This window comes from Eschrichtius robustus, chromosome 3, assembly GCF_028021215.1.
Source record: "Eschrichtius robustus isolate mEscRob2 chromosome 3, mEscRob2.pri, whole genome shotgun sequence".
Lineage (NCBI taxonomy): Eukaryota > Metazoa > Chordata > Mammalia > Artiodactyla > Eschrichtiidae > Eschrichtius > Eschrichtius robustus.
Window position 1 is genome coordinate 118561382 of NC_090826.1, and position 24031 is coordinate 118585412.

Genomic DNA, 24031 nt, shown 5'->3' on the forward strand with positions numbered 1-24031 from the left:
CAGATGCAGGGTATATCAGGTTGATTGTGGCGATCTAATCTGCTGCTCCTGAGGCTGCTGGGAAAGATTTCCCTTTCTCTTCTTTGTTTGCACAGCTCCTGGAGTTAAGTTTTCGATTGGCCCCACCTCTGCATGTAGGGCGCCTGATGGGGTCTGTTCCCGCCCAGAGAGGACGGGGTTAAAGGAGCAGCTGATTAGGGGGCTCTGGCTCACTCAGGCTGGGGGGAGGGAGGGGTACGGAATGCGGGGCGAGCCTTTGGCGGCAGAGGCCAGTGTGACGTTGCAGCAGCCTGAGGCGTGCCGTGCGTTCTCCCGGGGAAGTTGTCCCTGTATCATGGGACCCTGGCAGTGGAGGGCTGCACAGGGTCCCAGGAGGGGAGGTGTGGATAGTGACCTGTGCTTGCACACAGGCTTCTTGGTAATTGCAGCAGCAGCCTTAGCGTCTCATGCCCGTCTCTGGGGTCCGCGGTGATAGCCTCGGCTCGCACCTGTCTCTGGTGTTCATTTGGGCGGCGCTCTTAATCCCCTCTCTTTGCACACCAGGAAACAAAGAGGGAAGAAAAAGTCTCTTGCCTCTTCGGCAGCTGCAGACTTTTTCCCGGACTCCCTCCCGGCTAGCTGTGGAGCGCTAGCCCCTTCAGGCTGTGTTCACGCCGCCAACCCCAGTCCTCTCCCTGGGATCCCACCGAAGACCGAGCCTCAGCTCCCAGCCCCCGCCCGCCCCGGCGGGTGAGCAGACAATCCTCTCGGGCTGGTGAGTGCTGGTCAGCACCGCTCCTCTGTGCGGGAATCTCTCCGCTTTGCCCTCCGCACCCCTGTGGCTGCGCTGTCCTCCGTGGCTCCGAAGCTTCCCCCCTCCGCCACCCGCAGTCTCCGCCCGCGAAGAGGCTTCCTAGTGTGTGGACACCTTTCCTCCTTCACAGCTCCCTCCCACTGGTGCAGGTCCCGTCCCTATTCTTTTGTCTCTGTTTTTTCTTTTTTCTTTTGCCCTACCCAGGTACGTGGGGAGTTTTTTGCCTTTTGGGAGGTCTGAGTTCTTCTGCCAGCGTTCAGTAGGTGTTCTGTAGATGTTGTTCCACATGTAGATATATTTCTGATGTATCTGCGGGAAGGAAGGTGATCTCCGCATCTTACTCTTCCGCCATCTTGAAACTCCTCTCCAGAAGACTTAATGAATGGTTTGGGAGGTGAGGCTGAGTTATGAAAATGAGGTTGGAGAGACTGGAAGGGGCCGTATCACACAAGGTCTGTGAGCTATGGTAAGGATTTTCAATTTTATTCTGAGGGCCAATTAAGGGATTTAAGCAGCTGAACGACATGAATGATTTAGTTTGTAGGATGGTTTTAGTTGCTATCTGGGCCGAGGATTAGAAGGAGACAAGGTAGAAGCAAAGAGAGCAATTAGAAGGCTTTTTCAGTAGTCCAGGCAATATGATGATGGCAATGGAGTCATGAATGGGTTCTAAATATATTTTGCAGATAGATTCAGTGGGAATTGGAGATGTTCAGATTTTTGGCTTGGGTAACTAGATAGATAGTGCCACCATTTACTGAGATGAGAACGATTTGGTGTAGGGCAGGATAATATATTTCATGTGAATATTGAGTTCTTTTTGGAACCATTTAATTTTGAAATATCTGTGCGAATTTCATCTAGGAAGAGAGTGTAGAGGGAGAAGAGGGCCCAGGATTGAATTAGAGATTCCATTAGAGAAGGCTAGCCTGCAAAGGAAACTGAAACAGAGCAACCAGCAAAGTAGGAGGAAAGCCAAGAAAGCCAAGAGAGATGGATTCAAGAGGGAATGAGTACATGATTTGAATACCGCTGAAAGGTCAGGTAAGATGAAGGTAAGTATCTCCTGGATGTGTCAACATGAAAGTCATTGGTATCCTTCACAAGAGCCCTTAGGTATGAGATGGAAGTGAAAGTGAGATTAAGGATGGATTAGGTGGTAAGGAAATGAGGACAGCATAACTATTCTGAGAACTGCCTGTACAAGGTGTGAATGAAATTTGTTGCCTGCCGTATCCGTAAATAAAAGATGTTGCAGCCGTCAAGTCACTATGGCCCCCCCAACCTTGAGCCTGGAGGGAACTCAGGATGGGAAAGCACAGGATACTGGCCCTGGATGGCTAGGGTGCAGTGCATATCAAAGGAATGATTTCAGTGAGCCCAGGTGAATCTTCCCTTACATAGAAAAGCGCCAAATTTCTTAACTTGAGATGTCTGGTTTTCTTTAATTCACAGTAGTCTTTTGAAGTTCCAACCACCTGGTCTTTGCAGCAGAAACTCCTGTATATCGTGGCTCCTCCCTTACCTCTTTGGAGCAGTGTCTCCCAGCTATCTTAAGTCCTCAGTTTTGTCCGCCAAATAAAACGTAATTCTCAACTTTTAGTAGGTTGGGCTTTTTTTTTTGTTGTTTTTAGTTGACAAAGGGAACAGAGAAAAGGTGATTGTTGTTTTTTAACTCCCAAATAACAATTTAAAATTTTAAAGGGATGAACCAGTGGGTAGGAAGAGAGCAGTGTTCAATAGGAGAAGTGATGAAGTCCTTGAGGAGGGGCAGAAGGGTGGAATTCATATCAAAAGTAGAAAGACTGCCCTTTGCACTAGAAGGTGAGACCTTTCTTCTCTTGTGGTAGAGGCTAGGCCAGTTTATAGGTAGGACGTTTGGTTCTAGGAAGATAAGACATCTCTGATGGCTTCTGTTTTCCCACTGAAGTACAATGTGATCAGCTGCAGGTGAGTCCGTTGGAGGAGGGATAGGGGATTTGAGGAGAGAGGAGCAGGTGTGAAATTGTCGTCTTAACTAACGGATTGTGTGCCTACCAGAGAAACAGTAGGATTGCCAGGCCATGGTGGGGTGCCAATTTGCAGTATGCGATAACTGAAATCTCTGCAAGAAGGTGCTAGGTGTGGGGTTACAGTTGATTAATAAGACACAGCCCTTGCACTCAAGGAGTTTATAATCTGGAGAATGAAAGCCAAATAATTACAGTACAGTCCTGTGCAGGGAACTCCTCCTGGAGACTTAAGAGCTGAGACCTGACTGCTCTGAGATACCTTACCTAAAACTATTACATCTTAGTTCATGGTGACAAGAATATTCTAGACGGTGTGATAGTCACAACTATATTATTACATCTTGATGCAGTAGCTTGTTTTCTTTCTGCTAACATCATCAGGCACCTCATTAACACTTTGAGATGTTGTGAGAAAAAGGGCCGTCCTTCTCTTCTTTATCCCTCTTCTTTCCCCTCACACCTTTCTTCCAGCTGTTGGAAGCTAGAAAATTACAAGAATTTGTAGATGCAACCTAATAATACTGTTTTGTTTTTATTTGGCGTTTTTTTTTTTTTTTTATCATTTTCTAACTAATTTTATGCTGTTGTAATCAGGAATATTTGAACATTTAGCATTTAACTTGGATTTCTGCCTTATGGCCTTCTGAGGAGTTACCCTTATTAGCAATCAGGGAACCATACCACTTGGAAGACTCTAATTCTCTTAAAATAAGAATAAAACCTTGCGACTGGTTTGAATTTAATTTTCTGCTATATGAAGCAAAGACTTATTCTTTAACATAGTTTGTAATTAAAGTTGATAGTAAGATCTTGTATACCACGTAATGCCATTTTTTTAAGGTGAAGATTAGCGTTCTCCACTCCCCCCCCCCCGCTTTATTGAGATATAATTGATATATAATATTGCGTAAGTTTAAGGTATATAACATAATGACTAGTTGCACATATATATCGTAAAATGATTATCACAATAAGGTTAGTCAACACATCCATCACCTCACATAACTGTCTTTTTTTTTTTGTAGTGAGAACATTTAAGATCTACTCTCTCAGCAGCTTTCAAGTATATAATACAGTATTGTTAACCACAGTTACCATGCTGTATATTAGATCTCTAGAACTTATTCACCTTATAACTGGAAATTTGTACCCTTTGACCAACATCTCCCCATTTCCCCCACCCCTCAGCCCCTGGCAACCACCATTCTACCCTGTTTCTATGAGTAACATTCTATTCTGTTTCAGCTTTTTTAGATTCCACATATAAGTGCGATTATACAGTATTGTCTTTCTCTGTCTGAATTCACTTAGTATGATAATCTCTGGGTCCATCCATGTTGCTGCAAATGGTATTATTTCTTTTTATGGCTGAGTAATATTCCATTGCATATATATACCACCTCTTCTTTATCCATTCACTGTCGATGGACATTTCCATGTCTTGGCTATTGTAAATAGTGCTGCTATGAACATGGGTTGCAGATATCTTTTCAAATTAGAGTTTTTGTCTTTTCTGGATATATGCCCAGGAGTGGGATTGCTGGATCATATAGTAACTATATTTTTAGTTTTTCAAGGAACCTCCATACTGTTCTCCATAGTAGGATTTCCTTTTTATTGTATAATATTCCACTTGTGTGTGTGTATCACATTTTCTTCTTGTATTCATTCATCAGTAGACACTTAGGTTGTTTCCATGTCTTGGCTATTGTGAATAATGCTGCAGTGAACACTGGGGTGCAGATATTTCTTCAAGATATTGATTTCATTTTTTTCAGATATACCCAGAAGTGGGATTGTTCCATCATATGGTAGTTCTATCTTTAATTTTTTGAGGAACCTCCATATTGTTTTCCATGGTGCATTAGTCATTGTTGTTGTTTTAAAAAAAAAAAAAAAAAAAGCTTTAATGAGGTATAACTGACATTTAAGAAATGTCACATATTTAATTGCCCATTTTATAAGTTTTGACAAATGTATATCTCTGTGAAGTCATCACCATAGTCAGGATAATCAGCATGCCCATCATTCCTGAAAGTTTTAAATTTCCCTTGCCCTTTTGTAATTTCTTCCCACCCATTCTTTCCCCTGTCATAGACAACCACTGACCTTCCTTCTGATACTATAAATTAGTTTACATTTAAAACAATTTTATATGAAGAAATCATACATTATGTGTTTTTTCTTCCAGCATAATTATTTTGAAAGTCATCTATATTGTTGCTTTATTAGTAGTTCAGTCCTCTATTGCTTAGTATTCCATTGTAGGGATATAACAATTGGTTTATCCATTCACCTTCCACTTTTGACTAATACACATAATTGTTAACTGTAGTTATCATGCTGTATCTTAGATCCCCAGAATTTATTCATGTTATAACTGGAAACTTGTACCCTTTGACCATCATGAGTTTATAGATAAGGCTGCTATGAATATTGGTGTACAAGTCTCTGTAAAGACATATGCTCTCATTTCTCTTGTGGAAATACCTAGGAGTAGAGCAGCTGGGTTATATGGTAGGTATGTGTTTAGCTTTTTAAGAAACCGCCAAACTATTTTCCAAAGTGGTTGTACCATTTTGCATTTTCACCAGCAGTATATGAGTGTTCCAGTTCCTCTGTAGCCTCACTAACACTTGATATGGCCAGTCTTTTTGATTTTAGCTATTCTAATAGGTGTGTAGTGGTATCTCAGGTTTTAATTTGCATTTCCCTAATGACAAATAATTTAAACCATCATTTCATGTGCTTATTTGCCATCCATATATCTTCTTTGGTGAAGTGTCTGTTCAAATCTTTTGCCCATTTTTAATTGGGTTGTAATTGTTTTCTTTCTTTTTTTTTTTTTTTTTAAAGTTTTTTCCTTTGTGATGAGAACTCTTTTTTAAAATTATTTATTTATTTATTTATTTATTTATTTATTTATGGCTGTGTTGGGTCTTCGCTTCTGTGCGAGGGCTTTCTCTAGTTGTGGCAAGTGGGGGCCACTCTTCATCACGGTGCGCGGGCCTCTCACTATCACAGGCTCTCCTGTTGCGGAGCACAGGCTGCAGACGCGCAGGCTCAGTAATTGTGGCTCACGGGCCCAGCCGCTCCGCGGCACGTGGGATCCTCCCAGACCAGGGCTCGAGCCCGCGCCCCCCGCATTGGCAGGCAGACTCTCAACCACTGCACCACCAGGGAAACCCAATTGTTTTCTTATAATTGATTTGAGAGTTCCTAAATATTCTAGATACAGGTCCTTTGTCAGTTACATGATCTGGGTATATTTTCTCCCAGTCTGTTGCTTTCTTTTCAATTTCTTATAAGTGTTTTTAAAAGAGTAGAAATCTTAATTTTGATGAAGTCCAATCTATCATCTTTTTCTTTTATGGATCATGTTTTTAACCTAAGGTCACAAAGATTTTCTCATGTTTTCTTCTAAAAGTTTTGTAGTTTTAGGTTTTACATGTAGGTCTATAATCCATTTTAAGTTAATTTTTGTATATGGTGCAGGGATGGATCAAAGTTCATTTTTTGCATATGGATATCCAGCATTGTATAATATTCAATGCTGTGTTTTCATCCAGTATGTATAATCGACATACAGCACCATATAAGGTGTACAGCATAATGATTTGACTTACACACATCATGAAACATTATCATAATAAGTTTATTGAATATCCATCATCTCATTTAGATACAAAATTAAATAAATAGAAAAAAACTTTTTTCCTTGTGTCCTGTAGCTTTTAATAGAGTTAAAGCAAAGCCAAGCTTAAAAGGGTAGGCTGTCAGTTTTCTTGTGTTATCCTTAAAACTTTCTTGTTGTACATTTTGCTGGAACTTCTTAAAACAGTATCCTGTGATTGAACTCCTTCAACCTCAAATTTCCCGTCTTTATACTTAACCAATGAATTGTTATTTATATATTCTTTTGGAAACATAACATATACTGTAGATAATTATAGCAAAAGTGTAATGGGTAGCAGAAGATATTGCCAAACCAAGGTTCTGGAGACCAGACGAAATAAACACATAACATGTGCCTATATAGATCACAGTGCTAAGAAGTACACAGAAAAGTAAGTGAAAGAGGAACTAACTATAAAGTTTTTAAAAGAACTATCTGCTACTTTTTGTCTAATCTACTAGTGTTTTCCCCCTTTTTTAGTAAAAGAGAGCTACAGCATTAGACCCTAGAATTAATCTTTTAAAAATATATGTTATGTGTGTATGAATGTGTGTGTGTGTGTGTGTGTGTGCATACACATTCCTACATACACATGACATACACATAGTTTAGGCATTGGCTTAAAGAATAGAAAAATGACAGAGGGTATAGATAGTTTATCCTGTAGCATTGTGCAGCCTTATTCAGAAATAAGAAAAAAGGGTTTTCCACTCAGCTATGAGTCATTACCTTTTAGTTTAGTGGAGAAAATAACTTTGGAGGTGCTGAGACAGCCTCCTTTTTTTTTCTTTTTTTGTAGGCAATCATGTAGCATAGGCTCTGGAGTCAAATGAAGTTGGATTTCAACCAGCATTGTTCTATTGCTTACAAACTCAGACTTTAGGGAAATACTTTTTAGAGCCTCAGTGTCTTATCTCTAATACAGCAATATTAATAATTATCTCTTCATAGGTTAACAAATTTAAACAGAATAATAAAGTAATAAATCAGGTACTAGAACTGTACTTAACACATAGTAGGTGTTCAATATATGTCTGTTTCTCTGTCATCAGGGGACTGACCTTTTGAAGCCTATGGCTACAGTTTGAAGAGTCCATAAATGGATAGGACAAGGGGAAAGAGTTTGTTTTTCATTAGATATAGCACAATCATCCATGATCCCATCCCAGCCCCAACTCCCCATAAAGATGCATTTTAACGCCATTATCATCCATCAACAGATAGAAAATTAGCACATTTGGAAAGAGTATGAAATGTGCAAGATTTTACAAGTGACTTTTATATTACTCTCCATTATCTGATTAGGTTTATGAACGCTTTATTTAGATAATTTAGACCTACCCTTTATCCCTTTTTGGGGTAAAGGGAATCATAAATTTGAAAGGAAGAGCTCTTCCAAACAGAAAGATAGCCAGAATCTCCCTCAGTAGTCTATAACCTCTTACAGTAGCCTTTTAAAAAGTGATTTTATTTTGTTTTATTTTTTTTTTAAACATCTTTATTGAAGTATAATTGCCTTACAATGGTGTGTTAGCTTCTGCTTTATAACAAAGTGAATCAGTTATACATATACTATATGTTCCCATTTCTCTTCCCTCTTGCATCTCCCTCCCTCCCACCCTCCCCATCCTACCCCTCTAGGTGGTCACAAAGCACCGAGCTGATCTCCCTGTGCTATGCGGCTGCTTCCCACTAGTTATCTATTTTACATTTGGTAGTGTATATATGTCCATGACACTCTCTTACCCTGTCACATCTCACCCCACCCCCTCCCCATATCCTCAAGTCCATTCTCTAGTAGGTCTGTGTCTTTAGAGTGATTTCCTGAATTGACTCTGTTTCAATGTTCATTTCATGTGATGTCTATAGAAACTAGATACTTAGATTACAGACAGAAAACTCAGTTAACAGAAGACACCAGGTTTTCAGCTGTTTTTAGGGTTTATTCAAATTGACTATGTCACATTCATTTTGATGGATTTAGTGACATCAGCTGATAACTGAAAAGAAACTCTGTAGTCTTTAATCTGACCTTTCCATATTGATATCAGATAGGAGCCATATGACTGATATGTTGTATATATGATAGGTCATCCAGAAGATATAATAAACATTATATATTTGTAGGATAAAACTAGTCTTGTTTTCCTATAAGTATTAATAACATACACAAAATCACAGATTTTAAAACAGTTACATCAGCATAGGTTTAGTATTATTAATAGATGTTATTGTACAGGCTTCCAATTCTGTTGCTCATTTTTAGACGAAGCCTGTTACCTGACATTTTTATATATAATGGAAGTTCATAGGCTATTAAGTAGATCAAAAATTAATAATAAAATAATCTGAATTCAGATTATAAAATAGTTCAAGTCTATTCTGATGAAACAGCTTCACTTAAGACTGAGGCTTTGGGGTCAGCTTTTTAGCTATACAGTTTATCTTATTTTTTTTAGTAAAATATGTAAGAATATGTATTATTATACCATACAAAAAGAAGTGGTCAACCTAATTTCTGTGCATATATGATTGCTGATTTTTTTGAAAACTATTATCCTCCTAGGATTATTTTACCAACTGTGTGTTCAGCTTAGATTCAGGAGAATACAGTATCTCCTTAAGCAAAATACTTATTAGAACCAAAACAAGTCCAGACTCAATTGTTTTTATCTATATTTTTTTGATTTTACTGCAATTTGGTATAGTTGACATTAGTTGAAAATAGAAAGATAAGAAGGCATAATTTCTATCTATCAAAATGTGAATCTCAATTTCATTTTGAAACAAACACTTGTATTTTAAGAAGGTGAATGGAAGTGATAAATAGCAAAATCCAATTTTTTTTTAAAACAAGTAACGTCTCCTTTATTGCTCTTTGAGAGAAAACATAAGTATGAGATATCTTCATAATATAAAAGGTCTTTTTCTTCAAACTTTTAAGGATTGATTTTATTATTCAAAAAACTTTATTCATGCTAAGTTGTGACTGTCTATTTGAATAATTGCTTTACTTTTATAATTAAAAAAAGTTTTTCAAAATGCAGTTATCCTCAAAGAATTATTATTTAATCAAGAGATTTAAACAATTTTGCTGTCATTCATCCAACAAAATATTTATTGAGTAGCCATTATGTTTCAGGCTATCCTTATTGCAGAGAATCCAATAAATAAAACAAAATAGCCCTTGCTTTTATGTTCTAAAGATGGACACAACAAATATACAACTAAATGTGTAATAGAATATCAGTTTGTGATAAGGGCTAAGAAGGAAAATAAAAATGAGAGGACAGAGAGTAATTTTATTTTATTTTATTTTTATTTTATTTTTTTTAATTTAATTTTTTTTTATACAGCAGGTTCTTATTAGTCATCCATTTTATACACATCAGTGCATACATGTCAGTCCCAGTCTCCCAATTCATCCCACCACCACCCCCACCCCCCACGGCTTTCCCCCCTTGGTATCCATACATTTGTTCTCTACATCTGTGTTTTAATTTCTGCCCTGAAAACCGGTTCATCTGTACCATTTTTCTAGGTTCCATGTATATGTGTTAATATGTGATATTTGTTTTTCTGACTTACTTCATTCTGTGTGACAGTCTCTAGATTCATCCATGTCTCTACAAATGACCCAGTTTCGTTCCTTTTTATGACTGAGTAATGTTCCATTGTATATATGTACCACATCTTCTATATCCATTCGTCTGTCAATGGGCATTTAGGTTGCTTCCATGACCTGGCTATCGTAAATAGTGCTGCAATGAACATTGGGGTGCATGTGTCTTTTTGCATTATGGTTTTCTCTGGGTATATGCCCAGTAGTGGGATTGCTGGGTCATATGGTAATTCTATTTTTAGTTTTTTAAGGAACCTCCATACAGTTCTCCATAGTGGTTGTATCAATTTACATTCCCACCAACAGTGCAAGAGGGTTCCCTTTTCTCCACACCCTCTCCAGCATTTGTTGTTTGTAGATTTTCTGACGTTGTCCATTCTCACTGGTGTGAGGTGATACCTCATTGTAGTTTTGATTTGCATTTCTCTAATAATTAGTGATGTTGAGCAGCTTTTCATGTGCTTCTTGGCCATCTGTATGTCTTCTGTGGAGAAATGTCTATTTACGTCTTCTGCCCACTTTTGCATTTGGTTGTTTTTTTTTTTTAAATATTGAGCTGCATGAGCTGTCCATATATTTTGGAGATTAATCCTGGGTCCGTTGATTCGTTTGAAAATATTTTCTCCCATTCTGAGGGTTGTCTTTTCGTCTTGTTTATGGTTTCCTTTGCTGTGCAAAAGCTTTTAAGTGTCATTAGGTCCCATTTGTTTATTTTTGTTTTTATTTCCGTTACTTTAGGAGGTGGATCAAAAAAGATCTTGCTGTGATTTATGTCAAAGAGTGTTCTTCCTATGTTTTCCTCTAAGAGTTTTATAGTGTCCAGTCTTACATTTAGGTCTCTAATCCATTTTGAGTTTATTTTTGTGTATGGTGTTAGGGAGTATTCTAATTTCATTCTTTTACATGTAGCTGTCTAGTTTTCCCAGCACCACTTATTGAAGAGACTGTCTTTTCTCCATTGTATATCTTTGCCTCCTTTGTCATAGATTAGTTGACCATAGGTGCGTGGGTTTATCTCTGGGCTTTCTCTCCTGTTCCATTGATCTATATTTCTGTTTTTGTGCCAGTACCATATTGTCTTGATTACTGTAGCTTTGTAGTATAGTCTGAAGTCAGGGAGTCTGATTTCTCCAGCTCCGTTTTCTTCCCTCAAGACTGCTTTGGCTATTCGGGGTCTTTTGTGTCTCCATACAAATTTTAAGATTTTTTGTTCTATTTCTATAAAAAATGCCATTGGTAATTTGATAGGGATTGCATTGAATCTGTAGATTGCTTTGGGTAGTATAGTCATTTTCACAATGTTGATTCTTACAATCCAGGAACATGGTATATCTCTCCATCTGTTTGTATCATCTTTAATTTCTTTTATCAGTGTCTTATAGTTTTCTGCATGCAGGTGTTTTGTCTCCTTAGGTAGGTTTATTCCTAGGTATTTTATTCTTTTTGTTGCAGTGGTAAATGGGAGTGTCTCCTTAATTTCTGTTTCAGATTTTTCATCATTAGTGTATAGGAATGCAAGAGATTCCTGTGCATTAATTTTGTATCCTGCTACTTTACCAAATTCATTGATTAGCTCTAGTAGTTTTCTGGTGGCATCTTTAGGATTCTCTATGTATAGTATCATGTCATCTGCAAACAGTGACAGTTTTACTTCTTTTTTTCCAATTTGTATTCCTTTTATTTCTTTTTCTTCTCTGATTGCTGTGGCTAGGACTTCCAAAACTATGTTGAATAATAGTGGCGAGTATGGACATCCTTGTCTTGTTCCTGATCTTAGTGGAAATGCTTTCAGTTTTTCACTATTGAGAATGATGTTTGCTGTGGGTTTGTCATATATGGCCTTTATTATGTTGAGGTAGGTTCCCTCTAAGCCCACTTTCTAGAGAGTTTTTATCATAAATGGGTGTTGAATTCTGTCAAAAGCTTTTTCTGCATCTATTGAGATGATCATATGGTTTTTATTCTTCAGTTTGTTAATATGGTGTATCACATTGATTTGCGTATATTGAAGAATCCTTGCATCCCTGGGATAAATCCCACTTGATCATGGTATATGATCCTTTTAATGTGTTGTTGGATTCTGTTTGCTAGTATTTTGTTGAGGATTTTTGCATCTATAGTCATCAGTGATATTGGTCTGTAATTTTCTTTCTTTGTGGTATCTTTGTCTGGTTTTGGTATCAGGGTGATGGTGGCCTCATAGAATGAGTTTGGGAGTGTTCCTTCCTCTGCAATTTTTTGGAAGAGTTTGAGAAGGATGGGTGTTAGCTCTTCTCTAAATGTTTGATAGAATTCTCCTGTGAAGCCATCTGATCCTGGACTTTTGTTTGTTGGAAGACTTTTAATCACAGTTTCAATTTCATTACTTGTGATTGGTCTGTTCATATTTTCTATTTCTTCCTGGTTCAGTCTTGGGAGGTTATACCTTTCTAAGAATTTGTCCATTTCTTCCAGGTTGTCCATTTTATTGGCATAGAGTTGCTTGTATTTCTGTGGTGTCTGTTGTAACTTCTCCTTTTTCATTTCTAATTTTATTGATTTGAGTCCTCTCCCTCTTTTTTTAATGAGTCTGGCTAATGGTTTATCCATTTTGTTTATCTTCTCAAAGAACCAGCTTTTAGTTTTATTGATCTTTGGTGTTGTTTCCTTCATTTCTTTTTCATTTATTTCTGCTCTGATCTTTATGATTTCTTTCCTTCTGCTAACTTTGGGTTTTGTTTGTTCTTCTTTCTCTAGTTCCTTTAGGTGTAAGGTTAGATTGTTTGAGATTTTTCTTGTTTCTTGAGGTAGGCTTGTATATATAAACTTCCTTCTTAGAACTGCTTTTGCTTCATCCCATAGGTTTTGGATCGTTGTGTTTTCATTGTCATTTGTGTCTAGGTATTTTGTGATTTCCTCTTTGATTTCTTCAGTGATCTCTTGGTTATTTAGTAACTTATTGTTTAGCCTCCATGTGTTTGTGCTTTTTACGTTTTTTTCCCTGTAATTCATTTCTAATCTCATAGCATTGTGGTCAGAAAAGATGCTTGATACGATTTCAGTTTTCTTAAATTTACTGAGGCTTGATTTGTGACCCAAGTTGTGATCTATCCTGGAGAATGTTCTGTGCGCACTTGAGAAGAAAGTGTAACCAGCTGTTTTTGGATGGAATGTCCTATAAATATCAATTAAATCTATCTGGCCTATTGTGTCATTTAAAGCTTGTTTCCTTATTAATTTTCTGTTTGGATGATCTGTCCATTGGTGTAAGTGAGGTGTTAAGGTCCCACACTCTTAGTGTGTTACTGTCGATTTCCTCTTTTATTGCTGTTAGCAGTTGCCTTATGTATTGAGGTGCTCCTCTGTTGGGTGCATGTATATTTATAATTGTTATATCTTCTTCTTGGATTGATCCCTTGATCATTATGTAGTGTCCTTCTTTGTCTCTTTTAACATTCTTTATTTTACTATTTTATCTGATATGAGTATTGCTACTCCAGCTTTCTTTTGATTTCCATTTGCATGGAATATCTTTTTCCATCCCCTCACTTTCAGTCTGAATGTGTCCCTAGGTCTATATATGGGTCTTGTTTTAGTATCCATTCAGCAAGCCTGTGTCTTTTGTTTGGAGCATTTAATCCATTCACGTTTAAGGTAACTATCGATATGTATATTCCTATGACCATTTTCTTAATTGTTTTGGGTTTGTTTTTGTAGGTCCTTTTCTTCTCTTGTGTTTCCCACTTAGAGAAGTTCCTTCAACATTTGTTGTAGAGCTGGTTTGGTGGTGCTGAATTCTCTTAGCTTTTGCTTGTCTGTAAAGCTTTTTATTTCTCCATCGAGTCTGAATGAGATCCTTGCTGGATAGAGTAATCTTGGTTGTAGGTTTATCCCTTTCATCACTTTAAGTATATCATGCCACTCCCTTCTGGCTTGTAGAGTTTCTGCTGAGAAATCAGCTGTTAACCTTATGGGAGTTCCCTTGTATGTTATTTGTCATTTTTCCCTTGCTGCTTTCAATAATTTTTATTTGCCTTTAATTTTTGCCAGTTTGATTACCATGTGTCTCGGCGTGTTTCTCCTTGGGTTTATCCTGTATGGGACTCTCTGTGCTTCCTGGACTTGGGTGGCTATTTCCTTTCCCATGTTAGGGAAGTGTTCGACTATAATCTCTTCAAATATTTTCTCGGGTCCTTTTTCTCTCTCTTCTCCTTCTGGGACCCCTATAATGCGGATGTTGTTGCATTTAATGTTGTCCCAGAGGTCTCTTAGGTCTTCATTTCTTTCCATTCTTTTTTCTTTATTCTGTTCCGTGGCAGTGAATTCCACCATTCTGTGTTCCAGGTCACTTATCCGTTCTTCTGCCTCAGTTATTCTGCTATTGATTCCTTCTAGTGTAGTTTTCATTTCAGTTATTGTATTGTTCATCTCTGTTTGTTTGTTCTGTAATTCTTCTAGATCTTTGTTAAACATTTCTTGCATCTTCTCGATATTTGCCTCCATTCTTTTTCCGAGGTCCTGGATCATCTTCACTATCATTATTCTGAATTTTTTTCTGGAAGGTTTCCTATCTCTACTTCATTTAATTGTTTTTCTGGGGTTTTATCTTGTTCCTTCCTCTGGTACATAGCCCTCTGCCTTTTCATCTTGTCTTTCTGTGAATGTCAGTAATTTTAAATGAATACAGAGACAGTACATTTTTTCAGGTTGAAGCATATAAATTCTTTGGCTTGTTTTTTTAAAATTTATTTTTGACTATTTCTGCTGGTGAAAATTATTTAGAGAAATTAGAAACTCACTGTACATATTTTGTATACTAACTTAATTTAGCCCTAACTGGTGAATTTAGCATTTATAAATGGAAGTGTCTATGGAGGAATAAAATCTTTAGTTAACCACTATTTTACATTTAGCAGTAAAGTCTGCAGCTCATGAAGTCTGTAATTCTGGAGTGGTTTCCGCTTGCACCAGCCCCTGGGGAGTCTGTTGATACAGCACTGAATTACAGAGTATTATTCAGCTGTAGAAGTTTTATGCTTAGGCATTTTCTTACATCTTCCTCTCTCAGTCAGTGAGATCTTGTATTTTTGCCAAATAAAACAAATCCCATACTAATAAGAAGCTATAAATAAGCAGTAGGAGCATGAGTCAGAGCCAGCACCACCCTTATTTCTTGTGTGTGTACCTCTCTGGTACTCCCTGATATGTTCACTTTGCACAAACATGTAGTAATGCATAACTACTGTTCTGCAGACCAACTCCAGTTATTTAAGTGAGTGCTCTTTTTCGGAACTAAGCAATACTGTGACTGGTAGAATTCTGGAATATTACCAGAGTCAAAAGCAGAATGTGAAACTCTGCATGCTGTTGATGGGAGAAAAAAAGAAATATATTTCCTACTTTTCCTATAAATCCCTAAAGAGTTCAGCCCAGAAGACTGCTGTTAGATCTAGCAACTTTTCAGGGGAAATAAGAAAAAGATAAGTTGCTTGAGAGTCCCATCTCTTCTGCTAGTCAGGTCCTGTCTGATAAATTTTATCCTATTTCTTTCATTAATTCATTTATTCAGTAAATATTCATTGAACACTTATTGTTACCTGGCACACTGCTACCAAAGAACATATAAAAATGAAAAAACTAAAATGCTTGTCCTCAAGGAATTTATTATGGTAGAGAAAAGTGACTTGTAAATCCAAAATTACAACACTGTGATAGGAACTGTAAAAGAGATTTATGCAGAATACTTTGAGATACAAATAAAACTACTACCATTTATGAAGAATTTAGTGTCCTAGCTGTTTTATGTAAGTTATTTCATTTAATCCTTTCAACAGCTTTATGAGGTAGATATTATTATGCTGTTTAACTTGTGCCAGGAGCACTAACTTCATCTAGGAAGGGAGAAGGTGGTATTAGGGAAGGTTTTTTCCAAAACAGTTCTTGAGTTGATTACAGCAGGATGAATTGGTAGGATAGAGAGCGGGAGGAAGATGATACAATGGGCATTTTATGCAGAGAGAGGTGAATATGTAAAGCATAGGACATGTGAGAGTACTGTTGTTGGAATGTAGAGTAGTTTCTGGGAAATAAAAGATGGCAGGATCCAGATCATGAAAGAACTTGTGGACTATGCTTAAGGAATTTGGTCCTTACACTGTAGAAGATAGAAATATGATCAAAAACGCATTTCGGGAAGAGAGCTCTGGAATTGTTTGCACAAGGCATTATAAGAGGGGTTTTACTTTTAAAGGAAGAAATTCTCTGCCAGCACTGACTTATGTTTATTAAGTACATATAAACACAAAACTTGAAACATCTTCTACTTTTAGTTTGCAACTACAAAACCAAAATAATATAATTATATAATATAAATGTTATTTATGTAAATATATAAATTAAATATAAATAATATTACAAAGATAAAATACAAATCAACAACTTGAATTTATGTAATAGACCATGTTTTTGTGTCGCTACTGATAAGTGAAGGTGATACTGACTCTCATGGTGCAAGTCTTTTCAATTAATTAAACATTTCCATATTATTGAGTACTCTGTGATAACTTAATTCTCCCTCCAGTTTTCTCTATTTGAACCACTAAGAAAACCTTTGTTCTATCTGATTTACAGTTATTTGGGAAAAGGAGGAAAAGGATAATCATACCTAATAGGCTCCTCTCTCATCAATTAAGGTAGATGTACTTCGTGCTATCACAATCATAAAAATGTAATCGCTGGCTCAAATTGCATGTCAGTTATAATATGACCCAGAATATGCTTACATCAATTAATGAATCATCAAAATGGAGACACACAAATAATTATAGGGAACCGATGGACTTCAATTTGAAAAATGCTGAACTAGAAGATTCATTGTTCATCCAGTACGTTATTGATCCAGGGATTTTGTAAACAAGGAAGCTATCAGTGACTTGGGTAGAGAGTCATTGGCCAAAGCATCTTAAAAAGTCAGGAATCTAGGACCTAGAGATCAGTGGTTTTTTTGTTAAAATCAGTGATCGTAAGGACCCTTGACAGTAGACATCATTGTTTCCAAACTATCCCAATTATGTAATTTGTAAGATAAAATAATGTGAACTTGATGAAGACATGGCTTTTGCCAGAAGGGGTTCTATTCAGAAATGCACTTTTCAGCCAAGGTAGCCAGTAAAACTTTGTGCTTGCTTCACCTATGCCCTCTGTGATATGGCCTCTAAATACTGATGATCTCAGAAATTCAAGCCGTTAAAGAAAGATACTTATATTCAACTGTGTAGTGCAATTAGTCACTACTGCTAAATAACAAGATAGTGAACAAGAAAATTGTATCTTGGTTTGTCTAGAATACACAGTTCTACTCCATTTCAAAGAGTGAAGGGAGATTTTGGACTGTTGATAGACTCTCCTTCAATAACAGCTAACATTTATTGAGCAATTAACATGTTTGAGGCACTGTGCTAAACTCTTTACATGTATTAACTAATTTAATCCTCAAAACAACTTTTATAGGTATTATTATAATGCTTATTTTATAGATGAAGAAAATAAAGCACAGAGAGATTAGATAACTTAGCCAGGGTCACATGGGTAGTAAGTAGCAAAGCTAGGATTTGAACATGACTAACTTCGTAACTTTTAACCACAATGCTATATTGCCAACTCCTCTTCATTTAGAGCCATGCTTATGTTAGATGTGGAGGCTGATTCTGACAAAAGGGCACTGCAGTGAGTACCTCTACATCGTTTATTTCTGTACCTTTATGTGCAGCAATCTAGGAGGAAGAATGAAGGAAGAGGACGTGATATATTTGTCAGCCCTAGAAATTGCTCATTTGAGGGTCTAGATAACGTAAGATCCACTGCAACCCAGAGATGAAAAATTTTATAAATATAAGGGGATAAATATTACCATCCACCAGAGCCTTAAGATTATCTAGATTTAGCACCATTGATTATATTTCTCCTAACTTTTATAGATAGAAAGAAATCAGTGGGAAAAACAGCTTATTTTGAATGATTAAATTTCAATCCATATCTCAAGCTTACAGGTATCTCCAATAGTTGACACAACAGTTGCTTAGAATAGTTCTGTAAATGGAACCCATACACAGGACCACAGAATCCCTTCTTCACAGGGCATAGTTTCAGAGTTGGAGGATATTTAAAGGATAAACCAATCCATAAATCTGTAGGCATTCCTAAAAGAAGAGTGGGGTGTCAGTTATTGGCATCAGTACATAATGAACCCTGCTGGGCTGTGGAGAAAGGAGAAACTGACCTGAACAAGACAGTACTCCACACAGCTGTCCCTGGCCTTCCTCCACCTGTTGGCACTCAGTGTTAATTTCATGGGTCAAATCAAGGCATGCAAGTGCATTAAATAATTTTTAGAAACAACCACTGATTGCTGATGATTGATGGGGGTAGAAAAATTAGTAGCTGTTACTTTCCTACCAACTGCTATCTCATTAACAAGGACAGGAAACATTACGAAAAAATAAAACTCTTACGTCCCACTAGAAAAAAGAGCAGCTGAATCCCCCAAAGGATTTTATATTTTATCATTAGACAACTAAAGAAAATAATTTCATATAAATGGCTTCATTAATCACTGTCATAATTTAAGTAGAAAGAAACTTCCCTACTTCTTTAAAAGAGCAAGTAGAAATGTTTTCTGTTTGAAAACAGAGTAACCATTTGTTAAACCATATATACCACTGAGGGTGTTTTTGGTATAAGAGGGAATTTCCATGCTGGCGCCATCGTAATCTTTTATAGCCAAAGTTATGAAGAAAATCAACATATGGGAAATTGTGGTCATGTTTTAAGATTTGCTTTTTCTTTTCTGTTTGATAGCCCTATCTAAATTTCCATAAAGTTGAATGTAAATATGTGTGTGTAAAAATGTATATCTAATTCACCTCTTAGGAGAGGTTTAATATAAGTATAAATAGAAATTATCTACCTAAGCCCCCCCAAAAAATTACATAGTATTGAATTCTGCCTTTTCTCATCTATCCACATCTAAAACGATCACTACATACTGTTAATTTTACTTCTAAGATATTCTTTTTTTTTTTTCCTAAGATATTCTTGATGCTTCTCTTTCAACCCCATCACCACCACTTAAAATGAGGCATACTTTCTCATTTGGATTATGGCACAGTCTCTCTTCCTTTAGTTTCTTCTTCAAATTCACCTCCACCATTGAAATCATACATCTGTGTGTATTTTTTCCCTGCCTAAATGTCCTTCATTGGCTTTTATTAAATCCAGGTTCCTAAAGCATGGCAAATAGGGCCCTGCCTCCATGAGCTGGTCCTTGCTTGCTTCTCCTGCCTCATTTCCTGCCACTTCCCTTATATCTTAAGATCCAACTTACCAGTAATCCCCCATTACCTCCCTCACATACATACACACCTTTATCTCCCCTGCCCCACCTCTGAACATATAATTACTGTCACCACAACCTTCTTTGTCATTCCTGAGAGACGAATTGATCTGAACACAGAAACCATCTTTGAATTTTAAACTCCTGACTGGGGCTGAACAACTTAATTGCTAGTTTGTTAGTATAGGTATCTTAATGTCTTACATGTGTAGTTGAAGCTATGATGAGCTTCCCAGATCCCTCCTCAGGACTAAAGTTTTTATTTCCCAATTGCTAAAAGTCTTGCTACCAAAGAGCCCTCTTCAGGAACTGCTTTGACCCCACCTCAGGACAACTCTGAAGGGCATTTCCCAGTTCCCCATGGGGTCAGTTGAGGCCTTGAGATTGCATCGAAATCCAACTTCTCCCTGTTCTGTCTCTTTCTTTCCACAGGTGTTTATCTTAAGAGCACTCCCTAATAAACCTCCTGTAAGCAACTTCTCTGCTTGCTGGGGAACCCAACCTGTAACATGTTTGTCTTGTTGATTTTTTTTTTCCCTTTCAGTTCTAGATTTTGTGAAGTTATAGTTAGCTAAAATCTTACTAAGTCAGGATCATTTCATCAGACACGTATTGAGCACCTGCTCCATGCCAGCTGCAAAAGAAATGAATTAAGACTTGGCCCCTGCCCTGAAGGAGTTTACAGTCTGACTGAGGTGACAATTACATTTGAAACCATACTATAGCCTCTTTAGAAAAATCCTTTTTTTAACTGTACTTCAATAATTTTAGAATAAAAGTCACAAAGGCATGGATTTTGCTCTGTGGTACTGCAGAGGAGAAAAGGAAAATATTTCAGGGAAAGGAAAATGAGTATAAATAAATAGGGTGAAAGTTTAGAAGTTTACAGAATTTGTCTCTATGATTCTGGAAACCTTTAAGGAAAAGGTAGTTTTTTCATTTTTTATTTTGAAATAAGTTTGAACTTACAGAGAAGTTAGAAGAATAATACTGAATTCTCATACACTCTTTATACAGATTCATCAATTTTTACCATTTCTCCACATGATTTAGCATTCTCATTCTCTACACACACACACACACACACACACACACACACACACACTTTTTCTGAACCATCTGAGAATAGATTAAATATATCATGTCACTTTATCCCTTAATACTGTAGTGTGTACTTCCTAAAAACAAGGACATAACCTCTGTAACAACCATACACTTATCAAATTCAGGAAGTTTGACTGTGTTACGTTCATTTACAGTCCAGATTCAATTGTTAATTATTCCCCAAAAGATGAATTTTAAGAAGAGTCATATAACTTAACATTTGTAATTTAAACTAAAAATTGTATGAAGTAAGCCATAGAAGATCTCAGAAGTCTACTAACTTGATTGAAATACAATAGTGAAGTGAACTCACTTCTGACTTTCTAAGAGGAAAGCATGGATAGGCCCAGGTTACCTGTAAAGGTGTGACTTGAGGCTCTCCAGAAGTGAGCCTTGCTCTGGAGAGCCCATTTTGTGAGATGCCTTTCAAAAGAGATCGTGTTTGCTGGATCCAGGGATTGTGGACTTCCTTGAACTCCTATGTAAAGCGCACCGACTTGTCATTGCCTGGTCTTCACAGCTTAAGTTTAACGATGTTCTTGAAAGTGGCTTCCCGCCAGCCAGGCCAGTAGGTAGGGGAGGCGCAGCTCAGATAACTAGATCCAGCTGGGTCCCCCGACACGTGGTCTTCGGTGCTCTAGCGGCAAGGCACTCGAAGCCTAGGCTGGTCTCACGAAGCCTGTCTGCCGGCCTCTTGGCCAGGGCGCCGTCCAGAGGGCGTGGTCAGCGTGTGGCTCCCGCTTTCTCCGCGCGCCGGCCCGCAGGGACCTCCGGGACGTCTTTTCGCCCTGGCAGGGCCTGGTCTGTTGGGAGTTGGTGGTGGCGGCGGAAGCGCAAACCCAGCCTGTGGAGGAGGGAGGAACTCAGGCCGTGTCCGCCCCAACACTCGACGACCCTGGAGGTCACGGCTTCCCCGCTGAAGCTGGAGCAGGACGTGCAGGGGAAAGTAGATTCATTTCGGGCCCGCATCGCCCAGGAGGCCGAGGATCTGGTGTCCACCTTCTTCCCTCAGAAGCTGTCAGAGCTGGATAGTTGGGTTCAGGAGCTCTGCCTGCAAGACCTATCCATAATACGTTCGGTGCCAGCCCCAGAGACCCCCGTCTCCCCAGACACCGCGGGGGATGGGCCCAACCGGGATCGGCTGCCTCTGCAGACCCAGTCCTCCATCAAAGTTCTAGCACTGCCAGGCGGCGAGGGGCAGCTTCTGCGAAGCAGCCAGCATCTGGTGGAGCTGATTCAGCACGTAAAACCCGAGATCGAGCTGCTGAGAGAGAAGTGCAACACCGTGCGGATGTGGGTGCAGCTGCTCCTCCCAAAGGACGTCCCGGAGGACGGCAACAACTTCGGAGTGTCTATCCAGGAAGACACCGCGGACCAGCTGTGGACCGTGGAGAGCACAGCAGCCTCCTATCTACGCCGCTTCTCCACCTATTACAACACCCAGGCCAAGTTGGTATCCAAGACAGTGAAATACCCCCAGGTGGAAGATTATCGCCGCACTGTAGCCGAGGTCAACGAAAAGGAGTACCAGAGTGTGCGCCAGATCCTGCTTCATGTACGGAACCAGTATGCCACCTTGCATGATGTAACCCTCAAAAACATTGAGAAGATCGAGACCCCTCGGAGCACCTATACCGAGGACCTTTCGCCACCCCACTTTCCTTCAGGAGTTGGCTGAGCTGTTCAGGCAGCTGGAAGGCTGGTTCTTGATGACTCTGCAGGTGATGAAACGACCGGAAATGTGCGTTACTCTTTAGTGACAGTTTCGTATAGCTTATCCTCATACCGAATCCTCTTTTGGTGTGATTTTTATTTGATTTTTCTTCCAGGAGAGAGAATGGGAAGAAGCCATCTGGTAGAAGGTAGTAGGGTTGGACAGGGAGAAAGGACTGCCATTTTTAAAAGTAGCTTTGTAGATGAATGTTGGCCAAGGTTTCTTTTTTTATGGCATTGGTGACATTGAATGGTTTCAGGGGTTAATTAAAAAAACCCTAAAGTTTAAAAGAAAGTTAAATGAAGGTTTTCCTAAGGTTCCACTCTATGTTACTTTGTTCAAACGTCAGAAATTCTCCATTTATACCATCATTTCTTTTTTGCAAGAGAAGGAGTTTAAAGGGATGTGTTTAGGTCATTGTATGCTTTCAATTTAACAGATTGAAATAAAACTTGGTTTTACCGTATTTTGATGGCCTAAGTGTGCTTATCTGAACTTTAATTTTCAGATGTATAGTTTCCCTTCTCCTCAGCTGGACTCGTACCCTTGATATTTTTCAACTCTGATGCGTAAGAAAAATGAGCATGTAAGGAGCCATAGGTCTTCCCTGTTCTAAAGAAATGGACATCCACACCTCCCTTAGAATGAAGAGAAATCTCTGACAGCGGCTTCCTTGCACAACCTTCTACCATCTCAGTGTCTTCTACTTTCCTTTTACACACAATTTAGAATTTCTTCTATGTATCCATTTATCTCTTAAGTCCCTGCCAAGTCCTTCAAGCTTTATATCACATTTTTTTCTCAACCAATTTTCATCTCCGTTCCCCTTTTGTCTCTTAAGATATTTCTTATAGGCTCTCATAAGAGTTTTCCTCTCAAATTATATGGGTCATTTAAAAAATCTAAATACTCTAAAATGTGACTGGGTTTTTTCCTCCTGACTGCTTTTGCTGCCTGGTTGAGGGGAAACTGTTGTCGTCTTCTCAATAGTGATCTATACTGTTGGTATATTTCAAGTCCAGCATTTTCAGATTTCATTTGCAGGTAAGATAAATTACTGTACCCCGAGTCACCTTCTGCATCAGAGAATTCCTTGTGACGTGATATGATGAATCATTCTTCCGTAGTGGTTTTTGTTCAGAATTTTGTCTTTTTTGATGATGAAGATACTTCAGCCAGCTGAAGTGTATTTATTGAAACATTTCTTTTTTCAGTTTTAGTATTATTTGAGGATCTTCATCACTCAAAAACACCACCTGTGGAACTTACATAATACACACTTAGAAAAAGTGAGAGCGGGAGCCTTTTTATAGATAGGAATGGGATTATCCCTGTGTACAAGTGACAGCTTCATCTCTTTTTCCTATTCAACTAACTGCGCCCTGAATCCTTATAATATTTTCAAGACTGTATACATACGTAAGTTGTGAGCTTAATCTTTTAATGTATTTTTATAGTAGTATTTTCATGCAATAAATTATTTCTCAAATGAGTTATTGGTAGGGAAATTATGAGGAATTAAATTTATTTTTTGTGAGAAATGAGAATGTTATTTCCCATTGAAATTTCTTTTCCACATAATGTAAGACCCTCTGAAACTAGGTAACTATATAAGTCAGAGTCCAGAATCTATTACTGAAACTTACATAATCCTACCTTTTTTCCCCCTTTGTGCAATATCTTTGTAGGAATATATTTCTTGCTACAAATGAAACTACCTTCAGATCTTGCTTTAGATAG

General features: G+C 38.1%; 1 protein-coding gene and 1 pseudogene across 1 annotated transcript in view; both read left to right on the forward strand.

The window, feature by feature from the left end:
- The window catches only part of ATF6 (activating transcription factor 6), a 225750-nt gene that overhangs the window by 120930 nt on the left and 80789 nt on the right, over nt 1-24031 (forward strand). The gene's annotated exons all lie outside the window — the stretch shown is intronic.
- Nucleotides 1843-22255, forward strand: LOC137761726 (proteasome activator complex subunit 3 pseudogene; annotated as a pseudogene).